The 26,202-nt window shown below is 41.9% G+C and overlaps 1 long non-coding RNA gene across 3 annotated transcripts in view; it reads right to left on the bottom strand.

The window, feature by feature from the left end:
- The window catches only part of LOC139040032 (uncharacterized), a 127,587-nt gene that overhangs the window by 97,256 nt on the left and 4,129 nt on the right, over positions 1-26,202 (bottom strand). For all 3 annotated transcript variants that reach the window (XR_011493722.1, XR_011493721.1, XR_011493723.1), the window contains exon 2: positions 21,989-22,130. This is a non-coding gene — a long non-coding RNA (uncharacterized lncRNA). The remainder of the gene's footprint in view (positions 1-21,988; positions 22,131-26,202) is intronic.

The following is a 26,202-nucleotide window of genomic DNA, read 5'->3' as shown; positions in this document are numbered from 1 at the left end:
AGATGTTAGCTCAAGGCCAGTATTCCTCACCCAAAAAAAAGAAGAGAGAGAGAGAGAGGATGTCTTGTAATTAGGACAGGAACCTGTTTCAGATGAATTTGTCTGTTTGAAATGTAAACTAAGGATAAGTCATGAATGTTCTCACTGTTCATCCCAGCTCCTCCATCTTTGAATGGGGTATCTGATTTAAGGCTGTCCACATTCGTCCCTGTGAAGGGAGAGGTCTCCCAAAGGAGAGGACAGCCCCGTCTCTGTGTCAGATGATGAGAGAGCCAACCAAAACTCCTCTCCCATGAGAAGGCGCCTTCAGAGGGAAACCTTGTGAAGGATAAAATGGGATCGTGGATAATCAGACGATGAGAGAAATTCAAGACAACGCCTATTGGCTGTGCACTGGAGGACCTGTTTCCCCAAGGATGGAAGAAAGTAAGGAGGGATGGTACATTGTGTTGTTTATCACCATGGCTTTTTAGAAAATTTGATAGACTTTATCTTTTCGAGTAGTTTTAGGTTTACAGAAAATTTGAGCAGATAGTACAGAGAGTTCTCAAATACCCACTCTCTTCTCACACACAATGTCCCCTGTTATTAACATCCTGCACTAGTGTGGTACATGTGTTAGAACTGATGGACCAATGTTAATAGACTATTATTAACGGAAGTCCATAGTTTACATTAGGGTTCAGTCTTTGTGTTGCACAGTCTACGGGTTTTAACAAATGCCTCATGTCACGTATCCACCATTATCATGCAGAATAGTTTCACTGTCCTAAAAATCCCTGGTACTCCACCTATTTTCCCCTACCCCTTCCTTGAGTCACTGGCTACCACTGATCTTTTTATGGTCTCTATAGTTTTGTTACTACATGTTTTTTATGGAAACTTCTGGAACAGTAGGGAACATTGATCAGGATGGAAGTAGAAGAGTAAGGACCTCGGTTTATAGAGGACATCCTTACTTTTGCCAGGTACTCTGTAAAGCACTGTACAAACATTAGCTCATCTATTTCTCATAATAATGTAGAAGCTGTTATTACCCCATTTTAAAGATGAGGAATTAAGGCTTGGAGAACTAAGTAAGCTATTCAGGTTACACAGCTAGGAGCGGGTGAACCTGGACCCGGAACCAGACTGTAGAGATGGGGCTCAACCCCTGCACTGTTCACCCCAATTTCTGACTGTCTAAAGTTAACATCATGATCATTTTTCCTCCTGAACCAAATGAAAAGATCTGGAGATGTTATGACTTACTATTATTTTCATAGATTTGTTTAATTAGTCTTAAAATCTAAAAGTCTATTTAGAATATAACAGGTACATGGAAAGAATAACCGCACTTCTTTGTGTTTTAAAGTGAAGTTACTTAGCAAAAATAGCCAAATGGGACTATTTCAAACTCAAAAGCTTTTGTGCATCAAAGGACACAAACAAGAGAATGACAAGGCAACCTACAGGACAGGAGAAAGTATTTACAATCATACATCGATAAGGGGATAATATCCAAAATATATAAAGAATTCCTACATCTCAACAACAAAAAATCAAATAGCCTGATTAAAAAATGAACAAAAGTCTTGAATAAATTTTCTCTAAAGATAATATACAAACAATCAACAAACATATGAAAGGGTGATCAACATCAGTAATCATCAGAGAAATGCAAACCAAAACCACCATGAGTTATCACCCCATACCCATTAGGATGGTTACTATAAAAAAACAGAAAATAACAATTGTTGGCCAAGAACGTGGAGAAGCTGGAATGCGTGTGCACTGTTGGTGGGATTGTAAACTGGTGGAAAAACTATAGAAAACAGTATGGAAGTTCCTCAAAAAATTAAAAATAGAACTACTCTATGGTCCAACAATATCACTATTGGGGAGACACCCAAAAGAATTGAAAGCAGGATCTCAAAGAGATATTTGCACACCTATGTTCACAGCAGCATTATTCACAATAGCTAAGAAGTGGAAGCAACCCAAATGTCCATCAACGGGTGAGTGGATAAACAAAATGTGGTATATATATGTACAAGGGAATATTATTCGATCTTAAAAAGGAAGGAAATCCTGTCACCTGCTACAACATGGATGAACCTTGAGGACATTATGCTAAGTGAAATACGCCAATCGCAAAAAGACAAATACTGTATGATTCCGCTTACATGAAGTATCTAAAATAGTCAAATTTGTAGAAAAGAAAGCAGAATGATGCTTACCATGGGCTGGGGGCAAGGAAAAGGGGAAGCTGCTGGTGAGTAGGTATAGACTTTCAGATTTGCAAGATGAAAAAGCTCAGGAAATCTGTTTCACAGCAATTTGTGCTTAACACTACTGAACTATACCCTTAAAAATGCTTAAGATGGTAAACTTTATGTTACATGTCTTTTACCACAATAAAAAAAAATGCAGTTACCTAAGGAACTCGAACAGATATTTGTACATCCATGTTCATAGCAGCACTATTTACAATAGCCAGAACGTGGAAACAACCCACATGCCCACCAACAAATGAATGGATAAAAGAAATGTGGTATACACATAAAATGGAATGTTTTTAAGCCTTAAAAAGGAATGAAATTCTGACACATGCTACAAAATGGATGAACCTTGAAAACATTATGCCAATGAAAGAAGACAGACAAATATTGTATGATTGCAATTATGCAAAGTACCTAGAATAGTCAAATTCACAGAGACAGAAAGCAGGATGGTGGTTGCCACGGGCTGTGGGGAGAGGAGAATGGAGAGTTTTTGTTTTAACGGGTACTGAGTTTTAGTTCTGCCAGATGAAAAAGTCCCGGAGACGGAGGGTGGTGATGGTTGCACAACATTGTGAATGTCTGTAATGCCATTGAACTATCCACTTAAATATGGCTAAAATGCAAATTTTACATTATATATACTTTATCACAATTTTTTGAAATGAAAAAGAAACGAAATTACCTAACTTTTTTTCCTTCTAAGGGAACCAGCCTGTTCAAAGAGCTTAACTGCTCTGGGAAATGTTTCCAGGAGACTATAGCCCTGTGGCTTTCTCAGAAGTCACACGTAGAATCTAAGACTGATGGCAGATCACACTGTCGCTGAATTCCAAGTTGTGTTAGATGTTTCATCAGAGAGAGGGAAGAGGCAACTGGAAGGAAAAGGAAGATAAGCAGAAGCCTGCTTCCTTAACCTACTAGTAACTCCTAAGATTCTTGAGTTTCAAGGAGTTGTAAAAGCTGGCTCGCTTAGTGCTCACAACAGCCCCATTTGATCTGTGGGCAGACTCGGGCACAGGCACTTTGAAGTCAACTTGCCCAAAGTCACGCATAGCTAGTAAGCAGGGCCAGGATCAAACTCTGATAGCGCGAACCTAGAGGTCACGTTCTTAACCACTGTGCTAGTCGGCTATTCAGAGGAGGCAAGAAACCAACAAGCCGAAGACATGAGTGCAAATAAAGGACAAGAAGGTGAGGACATGCCCAGCCCATGCTAGGTGCTAATGTTAGCTCATTGAACCATGGCACCCGCTCTAGAAGGCAGCTGCAGTTTCTGAACCCATCTTACAGATGAGGAATCCGAGGTCCAGAGACCATTAAGTCCGCTTCCCCAAGGCCTACAGCCAGTGAACCCCATTTCAACTCGCCAATCCTGGCTTTTTGCAATTGCTTGTCTTAGTCTGAAAATTACTGGAAAATAAAGCATTCTTTGCATTACGCCGTTCCTCAGAGGCAGAACTGGCCCAGATTGCTAGAGCTGGTTCCTAAATTTTCAACCTTCCTAATCTTGGGCAGCTGTGACCATTTCATCTCTTTCCTGCAGACCAAGAGGCCGGTGAGCAATGGTTGCTAGAAGGACTGAGGAGCCAAACAAACACAAGGAGGGACAGAAAGGACCAAGGTCAAAGTGATAGGCAGCCCCTTGCTGAGCCCTGCATTTCTGAGACACGAGATTCTGTCTTGGGTGGGGGAAATTAGGAAGCTAGAGCAAAATGTTGAAATTAGGAATCCACCAACACGGACGTTTTACTCAAGATTTTTGAAGTTGAACACTGTGGGGAGCGGTGGCAGATGGGGGAACAGATTGCAGGGAGGGTGCTGCCCAGCTGCCGCACTGTGGAGCTTGCACCAATGCGGGGGAAAATCACAGGCTCCAGAACCGCTCGAATGCAACTGGGGAAAATGTGAAATAATTTCTCGTGATGGAGAGCAGTTAAACTTGTCCCTTATACAATGAGTTCAGGATACCCAAGGACATAGTCCTCCATCCAAAGCCGGCAGTGGCAGCCAGAGGCGAGAAGCTATGGGGCTTCTCTCACATGTGGAATTCAGGAGACACAACGGCTCGGGACCTTTTCCAAGAAAGTTATCTTGGATGGGCCAGGGAGGGGGCTCACTCCTGTCAGCCAAGACGGATGAAAGAATAAATATGATGTTTTGATGCCTGGACAGAATCAGCCATCAAGTCTGGTCAAGCTCACTTCCACATTCACAGCATTCTTCTCTGCCTTCCCGAGCCAGATGCCCATCACCTCTTGCCCGCTGCCAGACGGAGCTTACATCTGCCAAGTGACTCCCCTGCTCAAAAACCTCCAGGGTCTCCCACTTCCTGCAGAATAAACCTCCACCTCCTCAGCTTATCCCCCATGAATCTCCCAAACCAACTTCCCACAGGTCATTCTCACTGTTTCCAGGTCATTCTCACTGTTGCCAGGCCATACTATACAATGCCATGAGCTCCTCAGGACAAGGATTATGTCTATACAATAGACTCTCAGTGAATATTTGCTGGATCAGTACTGACAACTTCACATGCTTTAGAGTCAGAAGACCCGAGGTGGAATTTCCACTCCACCATTTAATAGCTTTGTGATCTTGGGTAAGTCAACTAACCTCTCTGAGCCCCATTTTCTATATTGGAAACTGGGGATAACAGTACCTACCTAATTGCCTCATTTCAAGAATTAAATGGAACAAAGTATGTAAAATACTTAGTCAACAATAAACTCTCAATAAGTGCATTTTTTTAAAAAGCCGTTCCCCTGCCTATCTGAAAGCCACCTGTCCTACAGTTCTTGTCACCCTCAAGCCTTAGGGAAGAAGAGAAGCATCACCAAATAAAGGGTTTTGGTGGCATTTAATGAAAAGAGCTATTTTGTTACAGTGCCCAGGTTTAGTTATTTCATAAGAAAGACAGCTGAGCAAAAACAGGCCAGAGAAGGAATTTTTAAAGGATTGGATGAAGAGGAAAGAAAAACCAGACAAAGATAATTATTGACTCAGACAGAGAGGGAAATAATACAGCTGAAGCGTTCGGTCTTAAAATCTGTTTAGGTCCTACGAGTTTCAGCTATTCTAAGAGAAGTATTATCAAATCCAAGGGCAGCACATTTAGAATGAGTGAGGGCACATTTGCCTTACAAAGTGGGGCTGGCTCTATTCGTTGAGAAGGAAGGAAAATTCCTCTCGCTGTCAGCCCTTCAGCCACCACCTCTGCTGAGCCACCGAGGCCTGGCTCCTTCAATACACAGGATTTGCTGCTGGGATGACTGTGGTCCAGCCCGGGTGGAAACCAGACTAACAACTGCTCAGAGCCGTGTTTGTGTTGCTACAAAGGCCCTCGTGCCCGCTCTCTATACTCTGTCCACCCCTCGGTCGGCTCCCACACTATTCTCCCATTCCCTGTTCCTCCTGTGTGGTAAGCATCGTCCTCTCCTTCTTTATCCTAAAGTGTTAATATTTTAGTGAGACTTTTTAAAATTATAAGATGCAACCCATCAGTGTTGGTAAAATCTGTTCAGGGGTTGAAGTCAACTTTTTTTTTTTATTAAATAGAAAATAACAGTGAATCACATGTGGTAATGTTAAGTATCATTTTATGAAATTTTGTCTCAGTTATGTATAAGTAGGTAAGATGTGCTTACTGTGGGTCTCAGTCAAAAATGTTCAAAAACCTGACTTGGGTACCTGTGCAGAACCAGTGATAATCTTCATGTCTGATTCCTTTTTATATTGGCTATAGCACCTAGCCCCATGCCTTAACACAGAGGAAATGTCCGCTAGACAGGGATGAATGAATCAATGCACGCACCAATGAATGAGGGGCAGGGAGCTACAGTAAGAAATACTCGAAGACTGGGAAAACAGACGTGGCAAAGGGGAAGGAAAGAAAGAGTGTGTTTGGGAAATTTTCTCTTACTTTTGGGGAGCACCGGCTCATTTCAAGCCTCCTACATCTGGTTCATGTGGCATAACTGAAGTCTTAACTGGACAAAATACTCACTTGAAAACTTTGTACTTCTCAATGTACTTGATAGTGCGTGCATCTAATACAAGAATATTTCAGAACTGGTGCAGTGACATAACGCAAAATCAGGAGTGGATCAAAGTGCCATTTCAACATTAGTGTCACGTTTGACTTAAAATGATCAGCGACAGAGGATATTATAGCAAAAACTGGAAAAGATCTAAATGCCCCTCAACTGATAAGAGATAGAACACCACTCAGAAATGAAAAGGAATCAATTAGGGATCCATGAAACAGCATGAACAAACCTTAAAAACATTATGCTACGTGAAAGAAGCCAGACACAAAAGACAACATATTGTATGATTCCATTTATATGAAATTTCTAGTCAAAAAAGCATGTCGGTGGTTGTCTGGGTCTGAGAGTGGAAGCAGGATTGACTGCAAATGGGCCTGCCGGAACTTTTGGTGGTATTGGAAATGTTCTAAAACTGGATTATAGTGATGGTTGCACAACCGTATAAATTTGTTAAAACTCGTGGAACTGTGCGCTTACAATAGGTGAATGTTATACTATGTAAATTATACCTTAATGAAGCTGTCAGAAAAATCATGGCTCCTTTGAATTGCCTCCCTAGCTGAGCAGTACAGGAGAAAATTTCCCTTATACTTCTCAGTTGTGGATTTATTTATTGGAAAAGGGTCTGGACTTCTCTTAAAGTCAGAATATTATATAACCTGGTCACTTTCCCCTTTTCCAGGATATGGTCAGAACATCAGTGTCTATCTATCCTCCTGCTGGCCAGCTTCATGGGCCTTAGAGACGGCACGATACCACCAGCAGGGCCTTGCTGGGCTCTTGCCCACTCACTAGGCAGTGGGGATGCCAAGCAGGAAATAGTGCTTTTGAAGCCCTTTCTATACTGTTGTGCTCTTCAGCAGACAGGATGTAGGATCCTTCTATGCTGCCAAAATCAGCAGCAATTGTAAAGAGAAAACACTAGACCAGTGTAAAAAATTTGTGGGCTTTTTCTCCCCCAGATAACTCATCTCACATTGAAAGTACAAAGCAGTTATGATATTTTCAACCTTGTAACCTAAAATCATACAGCTATTCAAAGCTAACAATCCAGGCAGACAGCATTTTGAGGAAACAATTGCCATTTTCCACCTTTCTTGTTCACATAATGAAGGAATGTAACTTACACATCGTCCACGTTCTCTGCTCCTCTTCCAAACGGTACCCTGGAACTGTGCTAAGTACGTAATAAGTCCTGGATAAATACTTGTTGATTTGATTGATTCTTTGTCTACCCCAGTGACAATGGCCAGATTAGAATTGATGGGATTATTTCCACAAGCCTGGAATGGAACACCATGTACACTGTGGTCTCAGTAATTTGATGGATGATGATGTGTTTTATAATGATTACTTTCACATCTCAAACCTCCAGAACTTCTCAAATCCAAACCAGAAAATCAAAAAAAAGGCTTAAGGCTATTTTAGCTCTCACCAGTTCGTGCCAAAACTGCAAACCAAACCCAAGTAGGTGAAAGTTATCGTAACTCACAATTCTAGGAAAATCAATTTCAATTTTCCTAATGTTTAAAACAGACAAGCTTGGCCTCCAATTTTGTCTTGTTTGTTTGTTAAAAAAAAAAAAAAACGGCACCAGGGTTTCCATGTGGTTTGAAATTCAGATTTTAAAAAGCCAAGAAATACACGGCTAAGTCCTTGGAAAAGCACACAAAAGACAAACTAAAATGAACAATAAATCGCAACTTGATATTGACCTGGGGATGACATTGGTGCTATTTTTTAACTTTTCTGAGTATTTCTTTTTAAAATACACCTCTGGCTGCCCCCCACACACATATTAGATAAAGGGAGAGCAATAGGAATGGGCTCCAGTCCAGCCCACTCAGCGGCTGAAAGTGAATGTGATTCCTGGGATCTCTCCACGGGGATCGTCAGCGATGAAGCACGCAGTCAATAGCCCTCCCTCACTTGAAGTGAAGACAGCCCGTGGGGAGCACTGGCTCCATTAAAGGCTGCAAGCCACAGAAGTCATTCTCTCTGGAGATGAGGAACGTGTGGGCTAGAAAGAGAGTCAAGAGCCACCTACCTGGTATAGTTATTCCCCCCGAATTGCCAAAAGTCAGGCTCCACATCCCTTATTCTCAAATCAAATAATGCAGAGAGAGAGCTGGAAATGACATCTCTTGCCATACACCTGTGGTTTATTTCTATCTTTCCATTCAGTATTTACTAAAAGTTTCAACCCATGTGTAACTCACTGAATTTTGAACTATTTTCCTTTTTGACTGTATCTGATTCTCAGGGCTTTGAAAGATCCTTAAGGGGTAGGATTGAGCCTTTCCATCTTTGTAGCCTTGGCCTCCAGCCCAGGGCCAGTTAAAGAGTGTGCCTTCAATTAATGTTGGTTGAATGGATGGATGGGTGAATGGATGAATAGAAATGGATGGATGGGTGGGTAGGTCAATGGATGAGTAGGCAGATGGATGGGTAGATAGATAGGTGGATGAGTGGGTGGGTAGGTGGATGGATGGATGGGTAGATGCATGCACGGATAGATAAAGAAATGGACCAATCAGTCAATAAGTTTTCCACTTTCGAGCTCCTACATGTCAGGGTGCCCCGGTTTTCAACTGTTATATATATGCATGGCATTATCATTAAGTTCCAGACATCCATCTGTTCTGATGATAAGCCTAGTGGGAACAGACAAAAAAAGAGTTCCATGCTTCACTGATGCCACATGTGGAAAGCTCTTTGCCAAATGCACTATCACCTGAAAACTACTCTTCCTGATATCTTATTCCATTTATAGATTCTGGCTCTAAAGCATAAGATTTTATTTTTTGAATTAAAATGTGATAAGAGACATTTCAGTCCCCAGAGTCTCTTCTCTGTCTGTAGGTCAGAAGTTATTGGCTGGAGTCCCAGCATCTCCCTTGAGTTATTGCTTCTGCTGACCAAACCTCCTTAGCCTTCAAACCAAATGATGTCATATTCTTTACGGTGCAGTTTTCCGACAGTTGACTTGTATCTACATATGTACACATATCTTAGATTTCCCACTGCTTACAGAAATTGCAGGCAGGGGAGCAAGTTTTAATTCTACATGGTGAGCGCTTCACAGAGGATTTTGGTGATAATGCTAATGAAAAATGTGTTGGCATTTGTTGAACTGACTATTGGTGACTGCATGGTTTTGCAGCACATTATGTAATGATATGCAATCACCGCTGGAACAAGGTCTCTTAGAGACACTGTACTTCTAACACAGAAAATTACAATATTAAATAATAAATACTACTTATTAAGCACCCACCAAATGCCAGGCGCTATGCAGGGCTCTTACACACATTAGCTTATTCATTTCACATTAGAGTCCCAGGAAGTAAGGAATGTTATTTCCACTCTGCTGATAAGATAATTGAATCTCAGAAAAACAAAGTGTAGTGCTCAGGGATACATAACTAGAAACTGGGTAGGTAGGACTTAAACCCAGATCCAACCTGTGTTCTTTCTACTCCACCACTTGAGTTAGATAGTTCTAAGAAAAAACACATTTCTCTTGCTTATTTCTTTTGCTTATTCCGCAGGGCATTGTGGTACTGCTCATGTACTAAAAACTGTGCTCAGAGTTATTGTGGTTTTGAGCTTAAAAAAAAAAAACGAGATCAGATGTGTAGATTTACTTCAACTTCAGTACAATGTGACCTCAAAAAAAAACTTAATCTTTCATGTACCGATTTCCACAATATGCATATTCACAGGTACTCTGAAGTGAGTGGGTAGAATGAGTCTAGTTGATTGCCTCCAGAGCAACAAGTCTTGTCCCAGAATACAAGGCTGGTGGGAGAGTGGGCTAGGACATCGCAACTCTTGACAATCTTTGCCTATATTTGCCTGTAATGAGAATTCAGGGCACATTTACAGCACTTCCGTTTGGCTTTGCTTTACGGAGTTTTTAACACAGTGGCAAACAGGAGGTGACTGCCAGCTGGCTGAAATCTACCGTTAATCTGAAAGGTCAAAAAGCTTCCTTTGTTTGATATACGCCATCCCTCCCCGTTCCTTTATAGCCTGTGCAGTGGTGACCCTGTGAGGAACGTATCTGTTCTTGTCCTGGAGTGTTGTGGTGATGCGAGGTGCTGAGGTGGTTCTTGGGCTCAGTCTAAGGTCAGCCTTTCCCCTATTTCATTTCATGGCCCAATAGGCACAGAGTTTGTGGTTTCCCCTCTATCTCTGCGAGCATGCAAGGCCAAGGCAGACGCCCAAGACTGAGAACAAAAGAACACCCAGTTGCCCAATAGTTCAAGACACCCTAGTCAGCCCCGTCCACCCCAGGTAGCATTCATGTGCCTTCCAACCACCACACACAAACACACGCACTCCCCAAGCAGCATCCTCCCCTTTCTCCCATCCCAGTCCATGTTCCCTTAGCCCCACATTTTCTTTAGTCATTCAGAAATTTTCATCTTAAGATACAGCAAGTAATTTCTTCCTTGATGCATTACTCCTTCTCTACCCCACCCTATCCTCGCTCTGAGGTAATTTCCTAATTCTCTTTGACAAGACAGCTTACTCTTGATGAGGATTAAAGGTTATTTTTAACCTGAACCGCACACAAGGAAATGATGCAATGATTTCTTTGAGCTGGCTGAATGGTTCCTCTTTTGACCAAAAAAGAATTAATATGATTCTGAACTTGAAGTTGTTTCTGGCCTTTGTGAGCAATTTCATAATCACAGAATCAAGTCCATGTCTTGCAATGTAAAGGGTTTGCTAGTAGCAATTGGTTCCTAAGTCACTGGCCTTTGCATCAGATGTAGACCCCAATGTTAAAAATCTGAAGGATTTTACATCATCACGTGCTCTCGTGAAGATCTCTTAGCTCCCAAAAGACCTCCTGCGCCCTCTTTACCCCTTTCACAAAGTCTACTCCAACAGCGGAAGAGAGGTAGTTGACTGCCACCTGGGGCTATGTTGATAGGCACCAAGATGTCCAAGATGCCCACTGTCCCTCCAATCTCTGTCTAGACCTTCCACACAGCACATAGACACCTCTCAATCCATCACTATTTCTCAACTATTTGTGCATCTAAGTTCCTATGTCTGTATCAGGGTTTCTCAGCCTCAGCACTATTGGAATTTTGGGTCAGATAATTCCGTGTTGTGAGGTTGTTTACGCATTATAGGATGGTTACCAGCATTGCTGGCCTCTACCCACTAGATGCCGGTAGCTTCCCTCCTCAGTTACGACAACCAAAAATATCTCCAGGCATCGCCGAATCTCCCCCAGGGATCGCCGAATCTCCCCCAGGGAGGCAAAATTGCCCCCAGCTGAGAAACACTGGCCTTTCTGCTGTTCTAAATTACAAGTTCCTTTTGTATCGGAACTAGCCTAATTTGTACAGACTTCACAACAGGAAGGTGCTTAAAGAGGCTGTTTAATGATGATCACAATCACTAAAAATGTAAGAAGAATTTTTGGCTCACGGCTAAAGAAAACAGAAAATTTAAACAGATGATCAAGTAAACAGTAGATAATTTGTCTTAGCCTTCCGTTCTTATGAATAAGATTAAAACAATACTTGGCTCTCTTTTGTGAACCGCACAGGGGAATTGAAAATTTGTAAGAAAGAGTTCAGCCCCTCCTAATTAAACTGCTCCCACAAAATAAGGTAAGAGGCAGGTAGACCGAAATCACCAACAGCAGTGTGAAGGCTTGTACCCTCGCAGCGAGGCGTCTGCGCAGGGATAAACATTCCTTTGCTATGACTGTTCTGCGAGGCAGGGAATGAGGGCCGCACACCATCCCCTCATGGGATCTGGCCCTTGTAAAGTACTTCAAGTATCTTTCAAGGGTGAAAAAGCAAGAGATAGATATGAACCGATACATCATTATAACTCCTGCTGCTATTCATCCATTCAAGAGGCATGAAACTGCTGGATTTGGAAAAGAAAACCTTCTAAATGATCTCTTTATAGCCCTCTCTCTAGGCAAAGGAACAAAACCTTTTATCAGTAATCTGATGAATTACGTGGGTTATTTTTATTCTATTCATAAGAGACAAGGCATGCAGGTCCTGCTTGTTCTTACATGCATTGGTTAACAATTCAATTAAGCAAATATTTATTGAAACCAGGGCAAGGCCGTCTGATAGTCACCAGCCATTGTAATGGAAATATCCAACAAGTAAAACATGAAGATCTGCCCTCAGAGTTTACCATTTTTATAACAGTTGGTTGTATATTTGTATTATAGCCCCACACGTACTTGACTTTCTGTACTTTAAGACTCAATATTGAGTGTCCTAGGAGAGGTTTAAAAAATCCGGTGGTGATTGAAAGGTCTGAGCGACCACAGATGATAGGGGATCAAGAAAGAGTTTATGGAGATAGCTTTTGAAATAAGGATGAGTGAAGTTAACGATGAAGTTTCTTCCTGATTATAAAACTAATGCATGTTTCTCATTTTTAAAAAAATATAGACAATAAAGAAAAGCCCAAGGAGAAAATGATCTAGCTCCCGTAAGCAGTAGAAGGCTTGGGCAAAGGTGCAGGTGGGAACTGTGGGGGCCCCCGAGGAGCTTTGGGGGATCACAGGTAGGGGAATGAATGCCAGACCTAATTAGGAGGGTGATGGGGAGACACTGATGGTTGAGGGCTCTCGGCGTGGCCTCCTTTCACCCTCACAACAACTCTGTGAGGTCACAGTGGTTCTGCTTGATTTTCAGATGCGGAGCTAGAGGATTTAAGGTGTGCAGTAACTTGTCCAAGGTCATGCAGCTAGTAGATGGAAGAGGTGGGCACTCCAAAACCACACGCCCCTCATACAAAGTGGGAATTGAGCGAGGCAAGACAAAGACTGCAATTTAAAGCATCAAGAGTCCAGCTGAGGCAGACGTGCCTTTGACACAATGGAATGGATCAAAAGGTTTCATAGGCACGGGAAGAGGATCAGACTTGCTTTGGAGATAAAAAACCCATTTACAGCCCAGAGACAGCCACACAGAGCAGGTGGCTCAGCCGTGCTCCTTGGTGGAGGGCACCTCCCCTGGCCTTCAGGTACCCAGCAGGGCACACCATTGCTAAGGTACCACCCACATGAGGTCAGGATCCCTTCCCAGGCTTTGAGCAGTTCCCTTTGTACTTGTCGTGGGGAGTTTGTGCCACTGGCCCATTCCACCTGTTCCAGACCATGCAGCTACGAGCCAGGCTGCTCATCAGGTGTGAGTGGCTGGAACCCCTAGCACATTCCTGAGAGACTCCAGGATGTGTTCCCAGGCTCACCGTGCCCCTGGTAGTTCCAGGCCTCTCGCCAAGAAAGGACAACATTTCAATGGAAGATTCATGAGTATGAACAGGATTAAGAGTGTCAGATGCTGCAGAAAGGACATAGTACACAGGGCAACTGATTTTGACTTTCATGGAGTTACTGGGAATCTTTGAGGAAGTACTTGTGAACAGTAGTGGGGCAAAAGCTGGACTCTCAGGGTTACAGAGGGAAGGAACAATGACTAAATAAATATGTTAGGTATGATCTACTCCTTCCAGAAGTATGTTGATAAGGAGAAGTACAGAGCTGAGAGGTGGTAGCGGGTAGAGGATTTGTTTAAGGCCAGGTGAGATGTGAACTTTTCTCCTCCAACAGCATCCAACCAACCAACATTTTTTTGTGCCTTGTATGTGCCAGGCACTGTCCTAGACACCAGAGACACAGCCATGAATATGACTGACAAAATTCCTGTCCTCATGCAGCTTATATTTGGGGGAGGGAAAAAGAGGGGGAGAGAACAGAAAACAGAAATGAAAATAAGTACATAAATATAAATAAAGTAATTTGAGATAATGATGTGAAAATGCCAATGATATATTAGTGAAAAAAACAGATCAGTGTAATAAGATAGAGGCTGGCTGAGTTTGGGGTAAGGAGTGGTCCCACAAGGCCTCCCCAAGGAGGTGACATTGGAGGGGAAGCCTCAGTAGTGAAAAGGAACTAGCCATGTGGTTTCTGACAGAGGGGACAGAAAGTTCAGAGGCCTTGTAGCAGGTACCAGTTCAAGGGACAAAAGGCCCAGTGTGGTAAAGCACAGAACACAAGGGGAGGGGAAGGACAAGGAGGCAGCAAAGAGATCACCATGTACCTCTGGCCACGGAAGTGAGTTTGGGTTTCATTCTGATTGCAGTGTGAAACCACTGGGGGAGGGTTGAAGCAGGAGAGCTAAGAGATCATGTATGTATTTTTAAAAGATCACCTTGGCTGCAGAGTGGAGAACGAACTCTAGGGGCAGAGGTGGAAGGCGCTGTCACCTGTTGCGGGGGTTTAGATGGAAGGTGATGCTGGCTTGCACCAAGGTGGCAGCAGGGGAGAAGGGAGACTATTGTGGATGCAGAGTCAACAGCCCTTGCTGATGGACTGGACCTGGGGAGAGTGGGACAGGGGGGACTTGAGGATGAGTCCTAGAGCCTTTGACCGAGCAGCCTGGGGAACGGTGGTGCTACTTCCTGAGATGGGAAGACTGGAGGAGGAGTTGGGGGGAGCTGAGAGTAACAGCTTCAGGGTTGGACAAGTTAACTTTGAGATGCCAGTCTGCCAGGGGAGATTTGCAGTAGACAGCTGGGAGAAGTCAGGCCAGAGAGAGCTATTGGAGTCACGAGCCTATACATGTATTTAAAAAAGCAGTTGGATTAGTTAAGCATAGAATTACAGTACAACCCAGCAATTCCACTCTTAGGTATAGACCCCAAAGAATTGAAAATAGGCATTCAAACCAAAACCTACACAGATATTCATAGCAGCACTATTTAAAATGGCTAAGTGGTAGAAATAACCCAAATGTCCATCAACGGATGAAGGGTAAACAAATGTGGAATAACCACACAAAGAAATATTATTCAGTCACAAAAATGACTGAAGTATTGCCACATGCTACAATGTGGATGAACCTTGAAAATATTATGCTAAGTGAATGATTCCATTTACATGGAACATCCAAAATAAGCAAATCCATAGAGACAGAAAGCAGATTAGTAGTTGCCAGGGGCTGGGGGAGGAGGGAATGGAGAGTGACTGCCGTGAACAGGTATGGGGTTTTCTTTTCGGGTGATAGAATGTTCTAGGACTAGACTGATGTGGTGATTACACAACAAGTGAATGTACTAAATGCCACTAAATTGTACACTTTAAAATGGTGAGATTTATGTTCATGGTATTCTACCATGCCAAAAAACCCCACAAAAAACAGGCAATGGGATTGGATAAGATAACCTAGGCGAGGCTGTAGATGGAGACGAGGATCCCGGATTGAGCCCGGGAACGCTCCACTGTTGAGAGGCCAGGCAGGGGAGGGAGAGCCAGCCAAGAAGTCTCAAAGGAGCAAATTGTGATACAGGAGGAAAGCCAGAGAAGGTGCTGTCTTAGAGCCCAAATGAGAAACATGTTCCAAGGAGACGGGAGTAACCATCTGTGTCACAGTGACTGTGTGTGGTTCGGGTAGCTATTGCCAGAGTCACCTACTCCAGAGAGGAACCACCTTGCACTGTGATCAGCCCTGCACGAAAGTGCTCGTTTCCCCACAGTCTTGCCAACTCTGTGTCTTGTCAAAATGTTTGCCAGTCTCAAAGGTGAGAAACGGATGTCAAGGTAGCCTTCACCGGCAACTCCCTTATTGAGAGTGAGGTTGAGCATCTTTCCAGAAGTTCAAGCGCCATTTATCCTTCTTGAGAGCTATCTGATCATGGTCTTTGCCCATTTTCTGTTGAGCTATTAGTCTTTTTATTCTTGATTTCTAGGAACTCTTTAAATATCAGGGACTTTGGTCCTTTATATCAACCCCTTTCTCAAAATTCTCGTCTTTTTGCTTCCTCAATAGGACTCTCTCCCAGGTCTTCTCTCTCACCTCCCAGGATCTCATCTCAGTGTTGGGGATTTGTTCCTTCTGTGCATGGGGGTTACTCCTCCCCTTCGTGCCTTTTACATGTTAGTGCTCCCCACTCTCGGCCACCTCAATTCTCCACATGCTCCTCTGAGGCATCCCTTCCCTTCTATCTCTTCCTCCACCATGATTCTAATTACAACTGTGTGCTAAAAACTCAAATCTATATGAAAAACAGGATGTTAAAGTAGGACACTTCTGATGCCTCCGTCTAGGCTGAGACCCCAAAGCAGAGAACGGAGTGTCGTGTGCTCAAGCATTCTAAAGAGAGGGGCTGGGCCATCCGTACAGACACCACAGAGGGTGACTCAGAACCCCGCGCAGAGGCCTAGCCTCATCGTGAGGGTCTTTACCGGAGGCTTGAGCGTTGCTCCTGGGTTCTTCACAGAGCTGAGGGAGTGCGGTGGCTCCTTCCCGTGGCCTCAAACCAAGCAAGGGGCTTTGAGAGAATCTTTTACAGAGTCTGGCCTGTGTCTTATGGAATCGAGGAGACACAAGATTTGCACCTCACGTTTGAAAAACTTTAAAGGTGAGAGGGCAGATTGCTGCCTGGGTCCCAGGTGAGGAGAGGGTCCCTAGGAGTGAGCTCAACTCTCGCCGGTGCTGCTCCTCGTGGTGTGGCCCCCAGTTGATGGCCATTTTCTCCCTGTTGGTCACGGAAAGTTGGAATGAAATCTTGAAGACACTAAAAGGGCGTAATTGTTGACTGTGCAGGAAGTGGGAAGACAGAGTTAACGTGGTAACAGGAGAAGAGAGGAAACGCCAAACAGGCAGAATTTGGTCACTCTTGGAGGACCAGCCCTCAGCGTTCATGGAAAACATCCTTACAAAGGAACTTTTTACAAAAGACGAGGATAGAAAAAAATGTATATGATCTTATTTTGCAGTTTTCACTTAAGATTTTTCTATATCAATTGAATTTGGATCTTAGTTTCAAAAAAATAAGCTCTTTCAAAACAGGAGAACAATAAACTGAGGCGTTATTTTAGAGTGGTGAACAGCTCTGGCTTTGGAGTTACACAGACCTGGGCTGGAGCCCTGCTCTGCCATTTAGCAGTTGTGAAACTTTGGGCAAATCACGCAACTTCTCTAATCTTCAATTTCCTCCTTTATAAAGTAAAAAACAATGCCTGACAAGACTATTGCAAGAAGTCGATGAGATATTACAAATGATGCTCCTACGTAGTGTCTGGTGCTTAGTCATTGGTTTTGAAAGAGAAGGTGCCATCACTAATCATCAGGAAAATGCAAATCACAACCACAATGAGATATTACCTAACACCTATTTGGACGACTTTTATCAAAAAGACAAGACATACAAGTGTAAGGGAGGATGTGGAAAAAAGAGAACCCTTGTGCACTATTGTTAGGAATGTAAATTGGTGAAGCCATTATGGAAAACAGTATAGTGGTTCCTCAAAATCATTAAAAATCAAACTACTTGATTTTTAATCAATAGTTTAATCAAAATAGATTTGATTTTTAAACAATAGTTTGATTCTTAATCAAACAAATTTCACCATACGATCCAGAAATCCCACTGCTGGGTATATAGCTGAAGGAATCAAAACCAGTATGTCAAGGAGACATCTGCACTTCCATGTTCACTGCGGCGTTACTCACAATAGCCAAGGTATGGAAACAAGCTAAATGTCCATACGAAGGGATAAAATGTGGTGGATATATACCATGGAATATCATTTAGCCATTAAAAAGAAGGAAACCCTGCCATTTGCAACAACATGAGTAAATCTTGAGGGAGTTATGCTAAGTGACAGAAGCCAGACAGAGAATGATAAATGCTGTATTGTATCACTTATATGTGGAACCTAAAGAAAAAAAACAATTTCATAGAAACGGAGACTAGAACAGTGGTTGCCAGGGGTTGAGAGGAGGTGGCAATGGGGTGATGTAGGTCAAAGGGTACCAATTTTCAGTTAGAATAAGAAGTTCTGAGGATCTAATGTACAACATGGTGATTATAGTTAAGAATACAGTATTTTACATTGGAAAGTTGCTGAGAGTATATCTTAAGCATTCTCACCACACACACAAAAAAAGAGTTAACTATATGAGGAGATGGATGTGTTAATTATCCTGATCTTGGTAATCATTCTACAATGTATATCTATATCAAATCATTACATTGTACACTTTAAAGATACACAATTGTATTTGTCAATCATTCCTTAATAAAGTTAAAAAAAAGAAAGAAACTCCCCAAAGGTAAACTTCTTGAGCACAAGTTCAAGTCTTTCATACATAATTATTATTCCATATCTCCTGGCAAGGAGATTTTTACAGCTGTGTATTACTATTAATATTATGACAATAACGATAGTTCAATTAACAAAGACTTAAAGATTCTTTGTCAGTCAGAAGTGTTGACAGAGGTTTTACATGGTCACAGATGACATTTTCAATAAAAAGAAACAGGAAAAAGAAAGAGAGTGTGACATAGATCTATGTTTCTATTATTCTGCTGTGGAAAAAGTGCATGTCCTATGGTTCTATTCCAAATCTTTAATTTTGGTCATTTAGTTTGGTGCTTTCTGATGGATGCTGCTTACTTTCATGGAAGCATTACAAGTCTCCAAAGAAAGTTCTCTGTAATGTGTTCTGAAGGAAATTGAGACGAAAATAAACCAAACTGAAGTATGGAAACACAGCTTGGAAGTTCAGAAAACCTATTTGCTCAACATAAATTAAGTTAAAAATACAGTTGCACAAAGAGATGACTAAATAATACTCAGAACCACAGATTTGAGCTTTTCTTTAAGTACCGTCTTATGTAAGATTGTTCTACTGAACTAACCAAGCCATTAAAAAAACTTAGATGTGGGAGCTGGCCCCATGGCATAGTGCTTAAGTCCAGCACGCTCTGCTTTGTGGGGCCCAGGTTCAGATCCCAGGTGCAGACCTACACCACTTGTCAAGCCATGCCGTGGCAATGACCCACATACAAAATAAAGGAAGATTGGCACAGATGTTAGCTCAGAGTGAATCTTCTTCCTAAAAATAAAAAAACTTAGACGTGACTTTTTAAATATATAGTTTCACATACATCTAAATCCATGCTGTTTACGTAGCACGCACATAGCAGATAAATATATAAGGGGGAGTCAGCATCACCACGCATAGAATGCTGTCCTATGTTAGAAAGATCCTGGCATTTTTCCTCCTTGGGCATCTGGTTCCTCGCTCAGCTCCTGTAGCAGAAGCTTGAGCCATTCTTAATATCAAACAGCAAGACAAGTCATCGGATAGAGTCCCTGGACCTTAATCAGGTGGAGATTTTGTGTTTTTTTGACATGAAAGTCAGGTTCATTTGTTTCAGGGCAATGCACAGGTTAAAATATTATTAGCTGTGTTGTCAGTATCAACAAAAAACAATTAGACACATAACTTGGGGATACAAAATTAGGCTGTTCATGAACTTTACATTCCATAATAAATCTAAAACCATATACAGAAAGGAGTTATTTCCTTCCTTATTCTTAAAGATTGGCACCTGAGCTAACATCTGTTGCCAATCTTCTTTTTTTTTTTTTTCCTTCTTCTTCTCCCCAAACCCCCCAGTACATAGTTGTATATTCTAGTTGTGAGCGCCTCAGGTTGCTCTGTGTGGGACATGGCCTCAGCATGGCTTGCTGAGCAGCGCCATGTCCAAGCCCAGCATCCGAACCAGCAAAACCCGGGGCGGCCAAAGCGGAGCGCGTGAACTTAACCACTCAGCCATGGGGCCGGCCCCAGGAGTTATTTCTTAATCAAACCTCTGCTAGCCAATATTTCAGGATCTGAATCATTCTCTCAATCAAAATCATCGCTTCAAGGTCATAAAAATCCTGTTTTTCAATGGTTTCTACATGAGCAAGTACCTGGTTTTATCTCCCCTCAAAGGCCAGCTTTGTTCTTCAGTTATAAAAGTTTGTTGTCTCTCTCCTTCCCAGTTATTTGCTGTCTATTACACTAATTCTAGCTCAGGAAAAACAACAGGCATGTTGCAATGTTGCAGCTGTGGAGAGCAACTCTGAGTGTATCTACACAATGTCAAAACAACCTGCTGAAAAGTGGTCTATACAACAACCAAGTGGATTAGCTGATTTTGCTCCTTGAGTTTGAATTATTAAAGTGAAGTTGAATTTTTCCATTCCCTTAGCAAAAAAACCAGTTGTGTTTCTTGGTTTGTAATGAAAGCTATACAAGAGCAGTGCATTTACCCTGACCTTAAGCACATACCCAACAGGGACACGCCTTACACTCCCCCTTGCCCCACCCCTACGCTGAGACCCAGGCGGCTTACTCAGCAAACTTGAGAACTTGATCTGACCACAGTCAGCCTGTGGCATTCACAACTTTGTGACCGACTGCAACTCTACAACAAACTTGACTGTTCTCACCAGGGTCTGGAAACTATTTATTTGGGGGGCCATCTTTAGTGTGAGATACAAGAAGTCATTATGCTCGCCTTCTGTCCTAGAGAACATAACAAATACAGCATGTATAAGATACTGGTAACTAAAGACTGTGCATAAGGTGTCAAGCTTTCTTACATATGATGAACACTTTGTTATGATTTGAATGTGTCCCCCCAAAAAAAGTATGTTGGAGTCCTAAGCCCCAGTATCTCAGAACGTGACCTTATTTGGACCTCCAGATAAGGTCTTTACAGAGGTAACCAAGATAAAAGGAGGTCATTAAGGTGGGTCCTAATGCAATACGACCGGTGTCCTTATAAAAAGGAGGAATTTGGACACAGAGACAGACAGGCATAGAGGGGAAGACAGCTATCCACAAGCCAAGGGGAGAGGCCTGGAACAGATCCTTTGCTTACAGCCCTCAGAAGGAACCAGCTCTGCTGACACCTTGATTTTGGACTTCTAGCAAACGAATTCACACCTCCTTGATCCAGCGCTATTGGAGAATGAAACAGTCCATATAAACTCACTTTCTAGATAACCAAAGTGTTCTGGGAAAAAAGAAGCTCCCAGATTTTCATACTACTATTTTTCAATAAAAATGTTTCTAAAACGCACACTGCATATTCTTAAACTGAGGACAGCTGAACATAACCTAGACCTTTCTTAGTGACGCAGGTCCGTCAGTGCCTGTGGGGTAGAGAACACAGAACACTGTTTGTCTCTGCGGTCAATGGCATCACTGGTCTCCCTGTTTTCTCCTCTAATGAAAAATTCCCAGATGTCCCTTCTGCCCCCCGCATCATCCCCATTCCTTCACTCCAATTTGCTGCTCCTAATCTGTTATGAAAGAACAGAAACCGGACAAACAAGACATTGAAACTGTTTCTGAAATAAAATTAACAGTTCCGAGTTAGGGTCTGAAAGACTCTCCTAGGGGTTAAACCACATGGACTTGGAAAAACTTTTATTATCGTCCTCATCTTTCCTCTCTGTTCTTAGAGGGGCGATCAGACCCCTTGGACTCAGGATAACTGAAATGTCTTGCTATGTTGGCACACAGCAGGTCACAAGAGAATCTTCTGCCTCCTTGAGATCTTATGAATTCATCCCATAAAAAGGAGCAGCTTGGATCAATTACAGCTCAGGAAATAAGCTTCTCAATGAAGAGCCCGGTGGGGCTTTGTTGCGTGGTGGTGGTGGTTTCATATATTCGGACTATGGTTATACCATAGGGTGGAACTCTCTGGAATGACCTTTCCATGATGTAAAATTAGGTTGGGAAATTCTAATTCCCCAAACCAAACAATAATCAGATTAAATGACCACAAAGGAATAGACTTGCCTTTGAAATCAAGAGTACTCACCAAATTAAATTCTCTACCACATCTTCTCCCACTTAAAAAGAACACATTTATTCAATTGTTCAATTTCCACTGATTGGAAGCTGTCTCCTTTGCCACTCTTGGCTTTGTGTAGAACGAAGATTTTTCTGCTTTATGCCACGATCTTTTGTGGTGGTGGAAAAAAAAACAGAAAAGCTAATGTTTATCAAGTACTTACGAGGAGCCAAGTGCTGTGCCAAATGCTTACATGCCTTATCCTATCGAATCCTCCCAAACACTTTGGCAGGAGGTGTGATTACTATTATTCCCATTTAATGGAAGATGAAATGGAGGCCCTATGTGTTCAAATAACTTGTTCTCAGTCATCCTGCTCCTCACTGGCAGAACCTGGATTCTAACCCAGGCAGTCTGACTCCAGAGCCTGCATTCTTAATCATTACGGTATAGAAAGAGAGGTAAATGTCAAAACTGATTACCAAAACTAGCGTAGTCTTGCTAAAATGCCATAATTTGAAATTCTGTAATAAAAAGCATCTAAAACAAAAATGCATAGGCCAGAGATAGTTTCAAAATCTCCCATCAAGACTGGGTATGCTATAAAATACTATTATTTTTTGCAATTATGGGTTTTTAACTTGCTTAATAAGTTGCTTTCATTCTAAATCGTCTCCCAGATGAGTACTTATGAAAACTATCCATAAGAGTATATACGTATGGGAATTTTTTAAATCAGATCATTATCCTCAGATAGAGCTATGAAAATATGAAGATGAATATAATCTCTTTTAATTAGTAGTGGGGGGAAACATCAAAAATGCCTACTGCAGAGTGGTTGGCAGCAGGAGAGAGGAAAAATAAGGAGGGAGATGGAAATGGTGACAAGTCAGAGTAAAACCATCATTTTAGATATTTTCAGAATAGAAAAAAAAATATTTTCAGGACTATGACAATACCAACTTAGTGCATTTTCCAGGCTTCTCAGAGAGCCTCAAAGCTCAGTGCATATGTGGCTTAGCTACCTGGTTTGGAAAAGGTATTAGGATGCAGAAATGACAAAGCAAGTAGAGTTTGCTTTTTAATTTTCTGTTCCAAACTCCCAAACAGCTTCATTTTGCCTCTTACATAAAATCCCCAAGGTTGTCACAACTTTCGGGCCTTTGATTCTCACTAAGAGTCTTCTGTGAAATCTTTTTTCCACTTACAGATTAAAAAACAAAACACAAAACCAAATGACTTAATTGCTTGGCTTTTCTTTGGTGTTCTTTTGTCTTCAGAGTTAGCATTCATGAGGCACTTTTGGAAATTCACATTGAAATGTACTAACAATGAGAATTTCATTGTGTAGATAAATATGATTATTCTTCTAGACCTATTATATTTAAACCAATTGAAAAATACAAATAAACATTGCATGATAGAATCTCTTCACTCGTTCAGAGCTATTTATTTTAAAAATTACTCTATGATCAGCTCCAAGACCCCAAATACAATGTGCTGTTAAATTATGCTGACGAGTAGTAATAGGTGGGCCACAATCTGTTAAGGATGCAGGTTTTGGTAATTAAAGATTTGCTCAGGAGGCAGGAAAGTCAAGAACACCCTTTCCCTTTCCTTAAAGCACATCTCTCTCCTTATGCTTCAGTTTCTCCATATTAAAGTGGGGAGGAAAAAAACAACCGTTTCTCCACCAGTGTGAAAAGTAATTTATATTTAGAAAAAGTCTGCAAAGAAGGTCATTGCCCCTTTAATATTTAATTAAAGGATAATGCTCCAAAAACAGAAAGCTATCATAGGATAAAAGTCTCTACAGGTTTTATTCCAGGATGCTGCAAAACTGAGACATTATGGAAAATAAATGTCATGTCAAAGGTTTGATATTTATTTTCAAAGCAAGAGCCTGACCACAGGGGTCATCAAAACCAAGTAGCAGCAGCACTGTTTCACTAGTCTCTTCAGACGCTGTCCTTCTGAGGCCAAGGACTTCCCATGCCTCTATTTATTGAGTGGGTCTGGATGCACTTTTATACAGTATGTAAATAATGAGTAAGTCAACTACAAAAATACCTATACAATACAAGTGGAAAAACATATGAAAGAAGATACCTGTTTGGTCTAGTGAATGTAAAGAAAGAAATGTAAATAATCTGGTCTGTCACCCAGAGACAGAGCAGACAAACAGCTCCTCCCACCAGTGCCCTTCAGCAATTCCATTCAGTTGGATGGCCCAGATGCCATCTTCCATGGATGAGTGGAAAACACAATGTCTTCTTCTTTTGTAGAGAATCCACTGAATTTAAGCTCTCAAGTGATTCTTGTATTCCACAGGAATTTACAAAGTACCAACTACATGGTCAGAATAAATGGGAGCTGAAATATTTAAAAGGTATCATTCCTATCCTTCAGAAACATAAAATAAGGGCTTAGGCATTCTTGTTGCTACAAATTCCTCAGCTTTTTATAATATAGTTGTTTTATCTGGAACACAGTATGACTCTGTTAAAATGAAACCTAGAGGTTTTGTGTGTGTGTGTGTGTGTGTGTGTGTGTGTGTGTGTGGTTTTTTTCTTTTTTTTTGAGGAAGATTAGCCCTGAGCTAACTACTGCCAGTTCTCCTCTTTTTTGCTGAGCAAGCCTGGCCCTGAGCTAACATCCATGCCCATCTTCCTCTAGTTTATATGTGGGATGCCTACCACAGCTTGGTTTGCCAAGCGGTGCCACGTCCACACCCAGGATCCAAACCGGCGAACCCCAGGCCACCCAGAGGGGGAACGTGCGCATTTAACCGCTGCGCCACCGGGCCGGCCCCCAGACTTAGAGTTTTCAGTAATCAGCACAGCTTGTTGTCTTCACAAGCTCTGGACTGGGGCACATTGAAGGACAGCTCCTGGCCAAAAGCTTTTCATGTGAAATAATGATACTGCCATTGCCACTAGCACTTTAAGGCAAGATTTCAGCTGCTGATCAATCAATTTTTATTCATTATACAACTGAATAATAACAGAATTTTTGAAAGTTGGCTGAATTTTATATTGCATTGCCTTCCTTTTTTTTTTTTTTTTTTTAAGTTACTAGTTGTGGTTCTAAATAGTTGACTTGAGAAAAAAATCCTTTCTCTCTGGCCATTTTACCACTGACATACTTGAAAGGAATTTATTTCAGAGACTCACATAAACAAATATTTTTTGAAAAAAAAAGAATAGGGTACATACAAAGGAAAAGCACAAAAAAAGGGGGGTAAAAACCTTTTTAATAAGATGATTTGCCAAAGGTAAAAGGCATTTAAAAATAGTTCACTGTCGGGGCCGGCCCGGTGGCACAGCGGTTAAGTTCGTACATTCCGCTTCTCAGCAGCCCGGGGTTTGCTGGTTCGGATCCCAGGTGTGGACATAGCACCACTTGGCAATAAGCCATACTGTGGCAGGTGTTCCACGTATAAAGTAGAGGAAGATGGGCACGGATGTTAGCTCAGGGCCAGTCTTCCTCAGCAAAAAGAGGAGGATTGGCAGTAGTTAGCTCAGGGCTAATCTTCCTCAAAAAAAAAATAATAAAAAATAAAACAACAAGAAGAACAAAATAGTTCACTGTAACCCAGCCTCTGCATCATATTAATATCTGGTGTGAGAAAGAAAGCAGTTAAACTGATAAAGAGAAGCTTCTAAGCAAATCGACTCTTCTCTTACGAGTAGATGCTGACCCTTTCATGGTTTGAAATGTCATGATGATTGGATAAGGCCAAATTTGATGCGTTACAAATATACGGTGCTATATGAGATTTCAAGAAGCTTTCGCATATGTTACCTCATTCGATCCATGCACAACCCCGGGGGGGCAGTAAATGGGGAGTCCATTTTAAAGATGAAGCCACTGCCAAAGGTCAAACCAAAAAGTGACAAGGCAAGGACACAAAACTGGATCTTCTGCCTCCCAGGTCTGAATACTTTCCAATACATCCAAATTTTGAAAAATATTATTATTGGCTCTAGCCTTGTTCAGTGTACTCGCTAGACACATCAGGAAGAAAAGGAGGCAAAGAGGGAGGAAGCAGGAGAGAGGAGACTTTCTGAGTTTTCCAAATAGTCCCTGCTTTCTCTGATTATCCCCCGTCCTGTGTGCTCATTCTCATCACAGTGGACGGAGTCGCTTGTCCCTGTGAAAACTGTAGCTGCAAAACCAGTCCATGACCTTAAGCACCAGCCATGGGTGCAGGCTGTTCTTGGCTGGTTAGCACTCAGTGA

Source organism: Equus asinus, chromosome 2 (assembly GCF_041296235.1).
Source record: "Equus asinus isolate D_3611 breed Donkey chromosome 2, EquAss-T2T_v2, whole genome shotgun sequence".
Classification (NCBI taxonomy): Eukaryota; Metazoa; Chordata; class Mammalia; order Perissodactyla; family Equidae; genus Equus; species Equus asinus.
This window is presented reverse-complemented; position numbering and strand designations above follow the sequence as displayed.